This window comes from Pan troglodytes, chromosome 4 (assembly GCF_028858775.2).
Source record: "Pan troglodytes isolate AG18354 chromosome 4, NHGRI_mPanTro3-v2.0_pri, whole genome shotgun sequence".
Taxonomy (NCBI): domain Eukaryota; kingdom Metazoa; phylum Chordata; class Mammalia; order Primates; family Hominidae; genus Pan; species Pan troglodytes.
Window position 1 is genome coordinate 76200716 of NC_072402.2, and position 15341 is coordinate 76216056.

Below are 15341 nucleotides of genomic sequence, written 5' to 3' on the forward strand. Positions count from 1 at the left end.
ATCTCAGTCACAGCTATCATTATTAGCTGGCCTTAGGACTGATGACAATCGCTGCTATAAGAGCCTTGAAAGTCATACGAGGTAGACTCCTGGACACATGGGGAAGGAAGAAAACATCCAGATGGGGGGATAGAGAGCTCAGAGGCATCAAAGAGAAGAGGCATTCAGAGTGTGTGGAGAAGTCCAGATTATCGGAGTGTAGCAGGCAGTAGCAGAACTGTGTGGAAAATAAAGCCAGATCAGAGGTGAACAGCAGACCAGGAAAGGTCTAAGGCATTTGGCCTGCATTTGTTAGGCCATGAAGAGATAGTAAAGTTTTGGTTTTTTTTTTAAACAGAAGGTCTTACATATTTATTACTCAACTCAATCAACCAGTGGGTTTGTAACAGGTACAGAGAGGAAAAATATCTTCCCAATAAAACATGTCCAGCTCTCCAGATAGTGGTGACATTTTCAGTTTGATATGGTAACATGATTGTGACCTTCAGACAGCATAAATATGTGTGCCATCTCATGTGGCACACTATAGACCCAACTTGGTTCTTCTCCAATGTCTCCTTTTGGAGTTGTGCCTGATTTTATTACCAATTTTCATCCGAATCCACTGGGGAATAGGACGATTTTGCTTTTGTTTCTTGGCCGGGAATCACTTAATCCCAAAAGTCTTGTGAGAAGCTAAGTCAAGCACACAACATTATGGCGGAGAAAGGAAGAGGGCGGGAAGTGAGAAGAGATAGTAAAGTTTTGTGAGCAGGGGAGGGAAAAATTGGGGATGACCTGGTATAGGAACATATGTCTGAAAGCAGAGAATAGAATGGATTGACAAGGAAGAGAATGGAGGCTGTGAGACTGACTGGAGAGGGCATTCCAATAAGCCAGGGATGAGATTCTCAGGGTCCAGTGTGGTCCCAGGTGGTGGTAGGATTGGAAAGAAAGAGCCAGATGGGAGGTACCTCTGGAAGTAGAATCAGCAGGATATGATTACCAATTAGGTATGAGTCTGAAAAAAATAGTGCAGAATGACACAAATTCTGCAGTTTTAGTTTTTGTCAGGACAGAGATGCCATTAACAAGGAGAGAGAAGCTGGGAGGGCATAGAGACAAACTGGGATGCAGTTCTGGTTTGTGAGCCAGGAAAGTGAAGAATCTCACGGTACTCTTATAATGTAATTTCTTTTTTTGGATAATTATTTAATGTCTGCTTTCCCCTGCTACACCGTAAACTCATCTATTGATGCCTAAAAAAAAATCTCAAACTTTATGGTGTAAAACAAACAAAACATTATTTATTATTATTACCTCTCACAGTTTGAAAGATTGCCTTTGCTCAGGTTGGCAGGTTTCACTCAGGGTCTCTCATTTACTTGCCAGATGAGGGCTGGAGTTGGAATCATCTCAAAAACTTCTTCATTCATGTATCTGGTAGTTGATAGTGGCCATCAACTGAGCCCTCAGTCGAGACCCTCAGCCAGAACTCTTATATGAGGCTTCTCCCTGTGGCCTGGGTTTCTTTGCAGCATAGTGGCTGGGTTCCAAGAGCACTCCAGAGAAAGCTAAGGAGAAGTTTCATTGCTGTTTACTAACAAGTGACATGGTGTCACTTCTGCTGCATTTTATTAATGAGTAACAAGTCACCAAGGCCAGGCCATATTCCAGGGCTTGAGGGGAGGAATGCTAAGAGTTTATAGACACATTCTGTGAGGACAGGGGGCTGGTCTGTATTTTTTTAACCTCTGTATTGTCAATGCTTGGGAAAAAGTCATATACTGTGTGATCAATGAAAGTTTGTTGAACGAATGAACGTAGACAAACATAAGCAGGTTCCAGTGCCACAGAGAGATTGTTCAGTGTGAAGATTGGGGAATGTTGGCTCTCACTAACTGTTCATTACTAGTATGGCCATCATTTCTATGTGGGGGACCCAATTTTCAGCAACTTTCACTAATTTGAAATTTGGGAAATGTTCAAGTGGGAGAAAAAAGACATTGCGATTCCTTTATATTGGGTCATTGGCTCTTGAGTTTGACACAAGTGGATCTGAGAGGCAAAATCTGAACCATATATCTATATCTCACCGATGGTTGGTACTGCAAGACAAGCAGCTCCTGTCTTGCTACTCTGGGTCCTAAGTTGGGAATGTTCTTACTGGTGAAGGGGAAGAGGCTTGGAGGAGGTAGGAATAGGGTGCCAGCAGCCAGATGGCTCAACTTCTCTCATTTTCCTATGGACTTTTTCTAAGGTATCCCCTCTTTTCCTCTTTTTCAAATTCTGATGATGTAGCTGCCATTTCCCGAGGAGACAATACTTTTTAAAAAAGCTTTCACTGTGAATTAAATAAACAAAACAAATAAATAAAGAGAAATATTTATTCATTATAGAACATTTGAAAAATATTGCACATTATAGAAAACAAAAGCTGTACGTATTTCTACTAGCCAGGAACAACTACATTGGTGATATTTTCTTTGAATAAAATAACTAGATAGTTGGAATAATATAATACAGAAAGTTGTACATCAGATTTTTAAAACATAACTTTATAATAAAGACATTTTTCTGAAGTTTCTAACTCTGTCCTTACTTGTTGTTTTAGCTTGGGCAAATTACTTAACCTCTCTAAACCTCAGTATCCTCTTCTGTAAAATGGAGGTAATAATAGTACCTTCTTCACAAGTTTGCTGTCAGGACTAAATAAGATGACATGTAAAATTCTTAGCTTGCACCTGGCATATGGTAAACATTAATTGTTAGCTAATATTAATATTTTTATGTCATGCATGAATTCATTGTATTAACAAAATGCGATTTTTCAGTTAGTGCATAATAGTCATTGTATAGCTGTACCATGATTTATTTAATATTTTCCTGGTTTTGTACACTTACATTGTGCAAAATGCTTACTATTGTAAATAATTTTGTGATAAAAGTCCTTCAATATAAAACTTTGTCCACCTTACAGATGAAGGTAAATTCTTAGAAGTGAAAGCAATTTTTGAGGGAAGGGGAGAGAACATCAGGGGAGTTGTGTCTTTCCTTATCCACCCCAGCTCAAATTCTTCATGATCTCCCACAGCTGCCTTGGATATAAGGCCCCTAAAAAGGGATAACAGTTTTGGGCTGGCTTCTAAAGGAACTTGGGTTGAAGGAGAAACGGGGACACTTTGGGAGATTTCTAAGTCTTCCCTCCTCTTTGTTACAAATTCTCAAAATGACAGGAGTCGCTAAACTGGGAACCAGAAGACCTGAGGTCTAGTTCCAGCTCAGTGGCTAATTGTGCAACTTTGGGCAAGTTGCTAAACTTCTTTGGGCTTCCCCCTTGGTAAGATGAAGGAATTTGGCTTCACTTCTAAAGTGCCTTTGAACGCTAGCATTCAATAGATCAAAGAGTCTGATAACTTCATAGACAATGTCAACCTTCCCCACCTCCTATTTCAAGCAGAGAATCTGGTTCATTTAATCTTCATTCATTCATTCAAAAAGCATTTACCTACCACCTACTATTCATCTATCACAGAAATGAATTACAGGGTGTCTTATCCTTGATAAACTCCCAGCCTGGTGGAGAGATAGAATGAGAAAGAAGTTATATTGACATACCGTAATAAGTGCTATAAAGGTTATTACTAACTCCCATGGATAGACAGAAGAAGGAAATGTATGTTGTGTTTTTAATGGCGCTGGGTGGGAGGGTCAGATTAGGAGCAGATTCACCTAGGAAAAAATGTCAGTGTCTCCAATCGCCTTTGTGTATGAGGTTGATCCTAAGTATTAATAAAAGCTTTCCATCTATGAGACCTTTGTCTGTCTTAAAGTATCTCCATAAAGCATATATTGTTGAGCATCTCCAGTGTGGGAGACAGAGAGTTGATGTCAAGGTGAACAAAATGGCAGCCTTACCCTCCAGGATGGTAAAGGTAGCTATGAAGGTAATGAGGCTGTGGGAGGAGGTGGGAGCCTTCGGGAGGGAGCCATTTTATTCCTGAGATATCTGGGGAAAAGTGTTCTTTCTCAAATTCTAGAAAGAATGCTGGGTTTGGAGTTGGAGGAGTTAGGTTCAGCTCCAGTGTTGGGTGAGTTGCCTAATGACTGTGAGCATCAGTAACCAGCCCCAGGAACATTTACCTGGAGGTGGTGTATGTAAAGCTGGAGTCTGTTACACACTGAAGAAATAGTCTTGTCTCCTTCCTTCCAGTTACTAATCTTTCAGAGTCTCGGTTTACACACCCTGAAAGTGTGAATAGCGTCTCTCCCTGTGTGTAGAAGTAACATGTAATGGAGGCATCTGGCGAGGCCAGAGCATTATTGTGGTTCTGGAGGAGGGAGATTAAGAGCTGAGATCTTAAAGAACTAGCTTCTCCATTAGACTTTTTAAGGATGATTCTGGCATTCACCAGGGAGTTGTCGCTCTTTAGCAGAAGGGCACTGGCCAGCAGCAGTGGCTGAACCAGGGCCTGATGGTGGCGAAAGCACTCAGAGGAAAGGGAAATGGAGCAAAGTGGAAGGTGGACAGGGCCAGCGGACCGCACTACAGTCAGACCTAGCCCCAATGCCAGCAGGAAAGGGGCACTTCAGCAGGGTGGAGTCTGGGGATGGGGTGGCTGCCCAGGCAGTGCAGGCCACCTAGTAATGTGGAGAATGTGACAAGGAGCGGCCATCACTCCTTCACCTCTGTCCCTTCTTGTTATGTTCCAAAGGGAAAAGCTGTGATGAAAGGGCTTTTAAAAAAGTAGGACAAGGGAAAGATCAACCACGCCGGGTTGCCAGGACAATAGTGAATGGAACAGCTGGGTTGGGTGCCTTGGCTGTGCAATGGGGAGAAATGCCCTGAGAAGCTCTGTGCTTTGCTAAACATTCAAAGATTATGTACAAGATCCAGTGTGACCCTCCCCACCACCCCTCTTTCTTGACACTCCCAAAGTCCAAGAGAGAAAAGGAGGGAGAGAGAGAGAGAGAAAATTCGTTTTTGTGTAGGAGGGGAGATAAGTGGACTGAGAGAGAGAGAGAATGTAGGATATCCTAGGGGAAGTTCACATGGGCACCAGGAGAGAAGAGGGAATCCATAGAGCAGTGCTGGGAATGCTATCTCCATGTGTACAGAGTGCTTGCTCTGTGTGTGGCTCTGAAATAGGTGACTTTTTTCTTCAGATGGAATAGGATTTGTGCAGCCCTTGGGATGAGCTGCCTTGCAATGTGTTTTGTATGCGTGCTCTCCCAGGCAGCAGACTTCTGTCCCAGTGTGTGCTCCCTCTGGGTAGTGTAGGTGTCTGGTTAAGTCTGTTCAGGAACTTACTTTCTGAGGTGGATACACTGACATGGATATATTCAAAGAGCTGAAGAATAAAATATGAATAAGGCACAAAACATTTGCGAAAAAAGAAAGATCTGAGTGTAAGAAGTCAATCAAAATTTATGTTGACTATCTTAGTACAGTAATATCATTCTTGCTGCTAAAGTTTTAAAATTGACAGATGGATTTGTAGCTATTAAAATTGTCATATGCCTACTAGAAGGAAGTCTCTATTAGAATATCGTTTTTTAAAATTATTTTTATTATTATTATCCTGGTGATTATTTTTATCCTGGCAAATAATTTTTCATAACAATATTTTATTAATATTATATAAATAGTAATATTTGACATGTTGCATTTAAAATCTAATATTATGTTATATGTAATAAATATCATTTATAAAATATTTTATTCATATACTATATTGACAGGTATCAACTATTATACCATTTAATCACCCCAAGAATCCTGTGATGTGAAATATTTGTTAGTATTGTCATTTGACAGATGAGAAAATGGATTGAAATTGCCCAATTCTATAGAATTAATGAAGAGTGGAGCTGGTATTGAGGCCTAGAATTATTTGAATACAACCCAACCCTATGTTCTTTTTTTTTTTTTTGAGACGAAGTCTTGCTCTATCACCCAGGCTGGAGTGCAGTGGCGTGATCTGGACTCACTGCAAGCTCCGCCTCCCGAGTTCACGCCATTCTGCTGCCTCAGCCTCCCGAGTAGCTGGGACCACAGGCGCCCGCCACCACGCCTGGCTAATTTTTTGCATTTTTAGTAGAGACGGGGTTTCACCGTTTTAGCCAGCCTCAGCCTCCCAAAGTGCTGGGATTACAGGCATGAGCCACCGCGCCCGGCCTGTTTGTTTGTTTTTTGAGATGGAGTTTCGATCTTGTTGCCCAGGCTGGAGTGCAATGGCACAATTTCTGCTCACTGCAACCTCCGCCTCCTGAGTTCAAGCGATTCTCCTGGGTCAGCCTCCTGAGGAGCTGGAATTACAGGCGCCCGCCATAACGCCCAGCTTACTTTATTTATTTATGTATTTTTTTTTGCATTTTTGGTAGAGATGGGGTCTCAAACTCCTGACCTCAGGTGATCCACCCACCTCAGCCTCCCAGAGTGTTGGGATTACAGGCGTGAGCCACCTTATCCGGCCCAAACCTATGCTCTTAATGACAAATAATCCAAAGCTAATAACTTGGATGATCAAAAAGATCTCATAAGAAATAGAGCTATGAATGGAAACTAACAAGATTACATAAAAAGGGGTGGATGGGAAATTCTAAGTGTACTTTCATAAAATCAGCTATTTGAGTTTGAAGTGGGAAACTATGGCTTAGTAATGGTTTAGATGAAATATACTTGGGTGTACATTTTTTAAAAAAAATCTTAAGTTTAATATAAGCCAACAAATATGTAACATGACCGCCCATAAAAGCTAATTGCTGAGGTTGTAGCAGTAGAATTATTATTTACAGAAATACAACTATAAAGTGGCAGGAATTGGCAAATGGAACACGAAGAAAGCATTCATGACAGTGAAGAGTCTGAAAAACAACTTGGTTTCTAACAATTTCAACAATGAGGAATTGTTGAAAGTATTATAGTACTTGTTTTTTTCTAGAAAGCAGTAATAATTATTATAATAATACCTAATTCTTATATATTTCCTTAACCCAATCATATTTGTATTGTTAACTCTTTTATTTGTTACAAAAACCCCACGAGTAGACCCATTGCTATGCCCATTTTATAGATGAGGGAAATTTGTTATGTAGCACAGAAAATGGATACGGTAGCCCTCTATCTTGTACTTTTGGTTCTGCCACGGTCACCTGTAAGATGCATGTGCAGTAAACAGAGTTTTTACTCTAACATGTGGTTAAATTGGAAAGAGGACCAATGATAACTCATATTCTTTTCTCCACCTCTTTTCAGATGCAATGAAATTAACTTCTCCTTCCAAGAACAGCATGCAGGCAGCTAGCTGGAAAGACTCACACTTGAGTGAATAGTGACAGCTCGCCCCTTCTGCTCTTTGATGCTGCTGTCTCTACTGGCCACTTGGTCTACCAGTCAGTTGTGCCCTGTAGGTACCCAGCCATGGCTGGGAAGATTCACAACCACAAGATTGTCTATCAGTAGGAAATACAGGAAATTACAGGATGGGTATATGAGACATATGTGGTGGATATAAAGCTCAATAGTAGTGACACAAGTGTCATATTCAGAAAATAATATAAACTTTCTCGCTATAATGGTTTGGTCATTGCTATTTTGTAACTCTATTTAAAAATTTTATAAAAAGTACTTTCAGCAGCAATGAGCTAAAAAACAAAAGGAAAATCAACAACAATGATGATAACAAACACAAAACAAAACCAACAACCTGAAAGAGCATATTTAATGAAAAATTAGGTCTTAAATGTTCATTTTTCAAGATAGCTGATGATGAATATAGAATTTGCACAAAAATGTTGACATTTACTACCCATCAAAGGGTTTTAGTGATATCACTAAACCTATAAAAAGCAGATGACACGCATCTGCCGAAAAAGCAACAGCACCTACTTCAAAGTTGGAAGTTATCTTAAGAGGATTGTGGTCAGAGAAAACAATTTAATATGTGCAGCTGTGGAAAGGTTTATTTATACATCATTCTTTGAAGTGACTTTTCATTTAGATTAAATGTCTGTTCTTCTAAATTAATTTCAACCATTTTCAGTACCAACATTTCTTGTGCATGTGCAAAGCCATGCTGAACTGTTGGCTCCATTAACAGTAGAAGAACTTTGCAAACAGTTAAATAATTCCAGTTGTATATCAAAGTCATCAGTTGTGTCAAATAGAAAATTGATCAAGCTTATTCCAGTTAATGACTTAACTTTCTTTTCACCTGACAATTCATGAAATCAAGTTATGCTTTTGGAAGTTTATTTGTTGAAAGCGAAACATCTGACACCATTATGCATACTGAGATGAATTCAAGGAAAAGTTCAACATTGAAAATGAAATTATTTGTGTCTGTGGTGACATGAATATAAATTTTGGCAGAGCATAGCACCACTGTAAAAACTATGTTCTTATCATGATATCTATAAAACAGAAGTGTACTTGGATTGACTGTGGTGCACACACAATTCCTAATTGCCTCCAAACAGATTTCGGTGTTTTTCCAATTTAAATAGGAATTGCTAGTGGTTAAATTTTACACATATTTTTATGTGTATATAGAGTAACTGATTTTTTTATGATAAAGCTGATGTTAAAAAACAAACAAAAAACTTCCGATGGCAGTATATACTTTCTCTTTGCCATGCATCATCAATCAGACCTTAAAAATGTTTGGGCTTTTTTCAACATCACTGATCACTACAGAAATGCAAATCAAAACCACAATGAGATACCACCTCACATCACTCAGAATGGCGATTATTAAAAAGTCAAGAAACAACAGATGCTGGCAAGGGTGTGGAGAAATAGGAATGCTTTTACATTGTTGGTGAGAATGTAAATTAGTTCAACCATTGTGGAAGACGGTGTGGTGATTCCTCAAAGATCTAGAACTAGAATATCATTTGACCCAGCAATCCCATTACTGGGTATATACCTAAAGGAATATAAATTATTCTATTATAAAGATACATGCACACATATGTTTACTGCAGCACTATTCACAATAGCAAAGATTTGGAACCAACACAAATGCCCATCAATTATAGACTGGACAAAGAAAATGTGGTACATATACACCGTGGAATACTATGCAGCCATAAAAAGGAATGAGAGATCATGTCCTTTGCAGGGACATGGATGAAGCTGGAAGCCATCATCCTCAGCAAACTAACACAGGAACAGAAAACCAAACACCACATCTTCTCATTCATAAGTGGGAGTTGAGCAATGAGAACACATGGACACAGGAAGGGGAACAACACACACTGAGGTCTGTGGGGTGGGGGTGGGGCGAAGGGAGAGAGAACATCAGGACAAATAGCCAATGCCTGTGGGGCTTAAAACCAGGGTGACGGGTTGGTAGGTGCAGCAAACTACCATGGCACATGTATATCTGTGTAACAAACCAGCACGTTCTGCACAAGTATCCCGGAACTTAAAAAAAAAAAGAAAAAAAAGGTTTGAGCTTTTTGAAGAATTACTTGGGAAATCAACCTAAACATCAACCATAATGATGAAGAAAGTTCTCTTCATTTTGGTTGCATCTTGTTCAAAATCAGTTGAAAATATTTAGTGAAATTATTCAGTGACAGAAACAACTAAAAACTTATTTTTAAGTGCATAGCAAATTGTAGTTATTAAAAACAAAGCTTTCAAATACACAGAAGCAAGAGAAGAAGCAAAAAAAATAATCGATGAGAGCTCAAGTGGTGAAATAGGTTAACATGTGGGAAAAATCTTTTGATGAAGATTTTCATTTTAATTTTATAAGTTTATGTTACAGTCTAGAATGGATGGAAATTGAGAAGACCTATTATTTTGCAGAATCTAAATTTGATTACATATTTAGAAGAATCATAAAAAGGGACACTTTAAAATAAATTTCATCTTGTAAAAATATTTGTTGCAAAAAGTAGTCTAAAGGAAAAAAACAGTACCTGTAAAAATATTTGGGCTAAAATATTTAAGATCTCAATTTAAAAAGTCAAGATTTGGCTGGGTGCGGTGGCTCATGCCTGTAATCCCAGCACTTTGGGAAGCTGAGGCGGGTGGATCACCTGAGGTCAGGAGTTTGAGACCAGCCTGACCAACATGGAGAAACCTCACCTCTACTAAAAATACAAAATTAGCTGGTCGTGGTGGCACATGCCTGTAATCCCAGCTACTCGGGAGACTGAGGCAGGAGAATCGCTTGAACCTGGGAGGTGGAGGTTGCGATGAGCCGAGATGGTGCCATTGCATTCCAGCCTGGGCAACAAGAGCGAAACTCCGTCTCAAAAAAAAAAAAAAAAAAAAAGTCAAAATTTGAGAATAGCCTCTATTTAGTAGACTTTGACCAGAGCTGCCTGTGCAGTGGCCAGCATCTGTGAAGACAAGCAGTTTTTCACATAAAAATATTATGGCCAAAAGAGAAGAGTCAATTGAAGCTGTCATGGATTTCAAATTTATTAATAAAATATTCACCTATAAAGAATGTTGCAGGCTATTTTATGAGAAAATTAAAAATAATAATTTCATATTAAAAATTATGTTGAAAATATTTAATGAAATTATTCAGTGACAGAAACAACTAAAAACTTTTATTTTGAAGTGTATAGCAAATTGTAATTATTAAAAACAAAGCTTTCAAATACATAGAAGCAAGGGAAGAACACAAGTGACATAGTATTATAGACAGAATTACAAAACTGATTAAGTATATGAATATATACCAAGAATAATTATTTTACTTTTATTCTTTTTAATGTTCAGCTATTAAGATAATTTTTAAAAAAAATATGCTAACGAACTCAGATGCATTATTTTAACTTCTAAAGAAAATTTCAGTTTAAAAAATTATTTTTAATAAGAATAATTCACAAATTCTCCAAGAAAATAACACCAATTTGTTGATCACTGAATATTTTTATAAATACTATATAATTTTAATTATATGTTTTAAGTTTTTATTTTGATGCAATTTCAAATTCATAGAAAATTTGCAAGAAACCGAGTGCGGTGGCTCATGCCTGTAATCCCAGCACTTTGGGAGGCCGAGGCAGGTGGATCATGAGGTCAGGAGTTCGAGACCAGCCTGACCAACACAGTGAAACCTCGTCTCTACTAGAAATACAAAAATTAGCCGGGCGTGGTGGCGGGCACCTGTAATCCCAGCTACTCAGGAGGCTGAGGCAAGAGAATCACTTGAACCCAGGAGGCGGAGGTTGCAGTGAGCTGGGATCATGCCACTGCACTCCAGCCTGGGCGACAGAGTGAGACTCTGTCTCAAAAGAAAAAAAAAAAAGAAGAAGAAGAAAAGTTGCAAGAGTTTTACAAGGAGCTCCAGTATGCCCTTACCAGCTCCCATTTTGCTTCCATGTGCTTTAGTATTCTCCTCTCTGTCTCTGTCTCCACTCATCCCCCCTTCCCTGTCTGTCTGCCTCTGTCTCTTTCTGTCTCATATCCATGTGTGTATTTATTTAAAATATTATTTTTCTGAACCATCTGAATGTAGGTTCAAGACATCATTCCCCCTTTCTGCTAAATCATTTGGTGTGGATTTTCTGAAAATAAGGATATTAAATTCAGGAAACTTAACATTGTTAAGTTCCTATAACACTGTTTTCTAATCCATAGTCCCTATGTAAATTTCATTTCTTGTCCTAATAATGTCCCTTATAGCTATTTTTTTTTTCTGGTTCATGATCCAATCCAGTATCACATGTAGCAATAGTTGTCAGGTCTCTTGGGCTTCCTTTAATCTGAAACAGTTCCTTAACTTTTCCTTGTCTTATTTAACCTTGACATTTTTTTTTAAGAGAACAAGACTGTTTGTTTTGTAGAATGTCTCTCAATTTGGGTATGATTAGTTTCGGGCTACGTATTTTTGGCAGGAATAAAGCGATATATCCTTCTCAGTATATCATATCTGGAGGCATACCATGTTGATTTGTCTCAATATTAGTGATATTGACTTAGATCATATGGATAAGATGGTGTCCACCAGAACTCTCCCTTATAAGGTGGAGACAGTTTAGTGAAAATTACTCAAAGATCATGTGAATCAAATTTTTACCCACTATAGTTAACATTAGTTGATTTTATCAGTTGTCCTAGATTTGGCCAGAGGGAGCTCCTTCAAGTTGCCTTTTTGTCCTTTTGATATGCTTTCTTATTCTTTAAGCACTTTCTTGCTTTTCAGCATGAGATACCACAGGATCATCTTGTATTCCTTCTCTCCATGGAGACCTGGCTTTTGGCTAACAATGGTGTTTATAAACCACAAACGGATACTAGATATGCTTATTGTTACATGCGTGTCATTGCTTAAGGCTTTCTCAGTGCTATGTGTGTTTGGACATGTGTGGATGTCTCTACAAAAAATTAAAAAAAAATCAGCTGGGCATGGTGGTGTGTGCCTGTAGCCCCAGCTGCTCAAGAGGTTGAGGCAGAAGGATCGCCTGACCCCAGGAGTTCAAGGCTGCAGTGAGCTATGCATTCACTCCTTGACATTGTCTTACAGGTTCCTAAAGTTTTGTACATCTTATTTCAATGTTTTCCTCTTTCTTTTTATATTGGATAATTTCAATGGGTCCATTATTAAATTTATTGACATTTTCTTCAAATTCCATATCTGATTCCTCAAACTGGCACTTTCTGCTTGAGTTTTAGTTATCTTAGACTTGTGTCAACTGGGGCAAACTCTCAGACAAAAAGCTATATAAACATGATTTTTTTTTTGAGACAGAATCTTGCTATGTTGCCCAGGCTGGAGTGCAATGGTATGATCTCAGCTTGCTGCAACCTCTGCCTCCCAGCTTCAAGCAATTCTCCTGCCTCAGCCTCCTGAGTAGCTGAGATTACAGACATGCACCACCACATATGGCTGATTTTTGTATTTTTTGTAGAGACGGGGTTTTGCCACGTTGGCCAGGCTGGTCTTGAACTCCTGACCTCATGATCCATCCGCCTCAGCCTCCCAAAGTTCTGGGATTACAGGCGTAAGCCATCGTGCCCGACCTACAAATTTTATCCAGTGCAGTTCCCTGATTTGAAACACTGACTCTCCTCCAGTTTCTGCTTCTTTTATTGCTCTCCAGAACCTTCAGATGATGATTAAAAAAAAAAAATTTTTCAGCACGATCTACAGAAAAGTTAGTCAATACAAGCTACTTTGCCAATACCAGACATGGAAATGTCAATACAAATATTAGTCCTTAATTTTTCTAATAAGAAAAAATGTGTAATTCATATCTAAATAAAAATAGGCTTGGTTAATAACTGAAGTGATAGAATAGTAAGTTGTAAAAATAAATAAATTCTCACAATTTAAAATATTTTTATAAATATTTGAGTTTTAGTTGACAAACTTGCCTTAAAATATCTCATGTGTTATCATGAGCCTGTTTATACACCACTAGAATATAGCTCATGCCATGAACAATATTCCTCAAGGAAACAATAGCTACTGAACTGTTCTACTTCCTGTTTAATGAAACAATCACATACTTGAATGCTGACTGTGCTAAGTTGCTATTAAGATTTCTAAATGTACATTCTGTATTTCTGTATTTAGCTCATGGCAATTCAGCCGCAAATACCTCACAGACTGGCACCAGTTTGTGAAACGCACTGTGAATAGTGTTAATATATGGGGCATTTCCCCTCTGGCTTTCTATGCTAAGTCTCACCCTTCCCCATCCAGTTGTGTTCTTCATTTTTTTCTACCCTGCTCTGTACTCAAGACGCTGACATGCACTGACCGTGATCCCCTGCCTTCTGGCATTCTGTTGCATTTGGCCAACAGAAATAATCAGCAGGAGATAGAAAGGCAGAAGAGTGAGGTTGGAGTGTTTATTCCTACAGCTTTTCTTAACAGGTCATGGAGGGTGAGTTGTGTCCCTGCTCCTCCACTATAAGTCACAGCTCCTGTCAGGTAGCCCTCTCCTTATGCCTACCCTCTTTAGGTACTGATCTACTTTGTCCCCTTGCCCTTCAGTCCCATAGAGGGTGATGGCCCTCCTTTGTTACTAGTATGGTATTGCATTTCCCTCCCCACCCCCTGCCACATCTTTAAATTGTGCTTTTATTAACTATCTTCAGTATATACATGTGCCATCTCTTTACTGTCAGGACTCTGACTGAGACATTCTCCTTGGCTAGGATTTGGGTCTGGGTTGTAAGAGTGAACAATTTGCACAAAACCAAAGAGCTTTCTAGAAGAAATAGAATGGAGACACCAATACCCTCTGTTTTGCAGATTAACATGAAGAGATTATCTCTGATGAATTGAGGTGGCTCAGATTGAGGGTCAACTGGTAGATGTGTACATTCACTATGAGAGAAAGGAACCAAGGCCAGATCATCAAGGAAAGAGCTGGCTGGGAGCTCAGGATGTGGCCGAGGCTGTAAGGTTCCTCCTGATGGACCCTTCCTGGCACTGTGGACATACATCTGGAAAACATCTGTGTGTGATTGTTCAGAATGAGCCAGGTAACTAGAAAATGTGCCTTTGTTGTGTAGTGACTGTTGTTGACTTTTACGTGTCTTTTTTTTTTTTTAATTCACCTTAAGAAACTCCTGCCAGACCAGTAGCATTGATGTGAATTGGTGCCCAGGTCCCTTTCTTTAGTGACGGGTGGCCAGCACAAGTATGATAAATCACCACTGTTCTTGCAGCAGTGACCAAAGATTGAATCTCAGTATCAAACTACCTGCTTTCCACAAGCACTTTACCAGCAGCAACTGCACTAGAGCCTGGCATTCTTCAGTGAATGAACTCCTCATATTTTCCAGTTTTCTTCCATCATGGGGTAATAACCAGGACTGCTGCCTTCAGCAAAGCAAGCCTCTTTGCATTCTTTCTTTTAGTATGGGAGGTGAGATACCCCAAAGAGGGAGGCAATACATTTTCACAATAGAAGAGTAGAGCTCAGAGTTATTTAATGTAAATATTTTAAAAAGACTCAGCATTATTTTATACCCCATGTTGGCAAATCAAAAAAACAGCTATAAGGTATATCTAAAGTGGTAGGTAACTGAGTCAATGATAACACTAGAATTATAGTCTGTAGTATGTTCTTTATAGATATTGGTGCTTTTAGGGCAGAAAGTTTGGTTGAGAAAAGTACATTTACTAAGTAGATAAAATTCCTACCTCATGTGTATAAGACTGATTCCTAAGAAGATGGCATTTTAGAATATCCTATTTCTTACTATATAAACTTGGGCTTGGTTAGATGTTAAGACCAATAGTAGCATGTTTGTGTGGAGAGAGGTCAACAAAGAACTAATCTAACTGGTTAAATTTACCAAGAGTTATTGTTTTTGTGATCTCTTTTTACTATGTTTGGGCCAGTGTGTGTGTGTGTGAGCGTGTGTGTTTTCT

The 15341-nt window shown here is 38.9% G+C and overlaps 1 pseudogene; it reads right to left on the reverse strand.

Annotated features, from left to right (window-relative positions):
• Positions 1-523: 523 nt before the first annotated feature.
• LOC107974562 (large ribosomal subunit protein eL39-like) lies at positions 524-12585 on the reverse strand (annotated as a pseudogene).
• Between the last annotated feature and the right edge of the window lie 2756 nt (positions 12586-15341).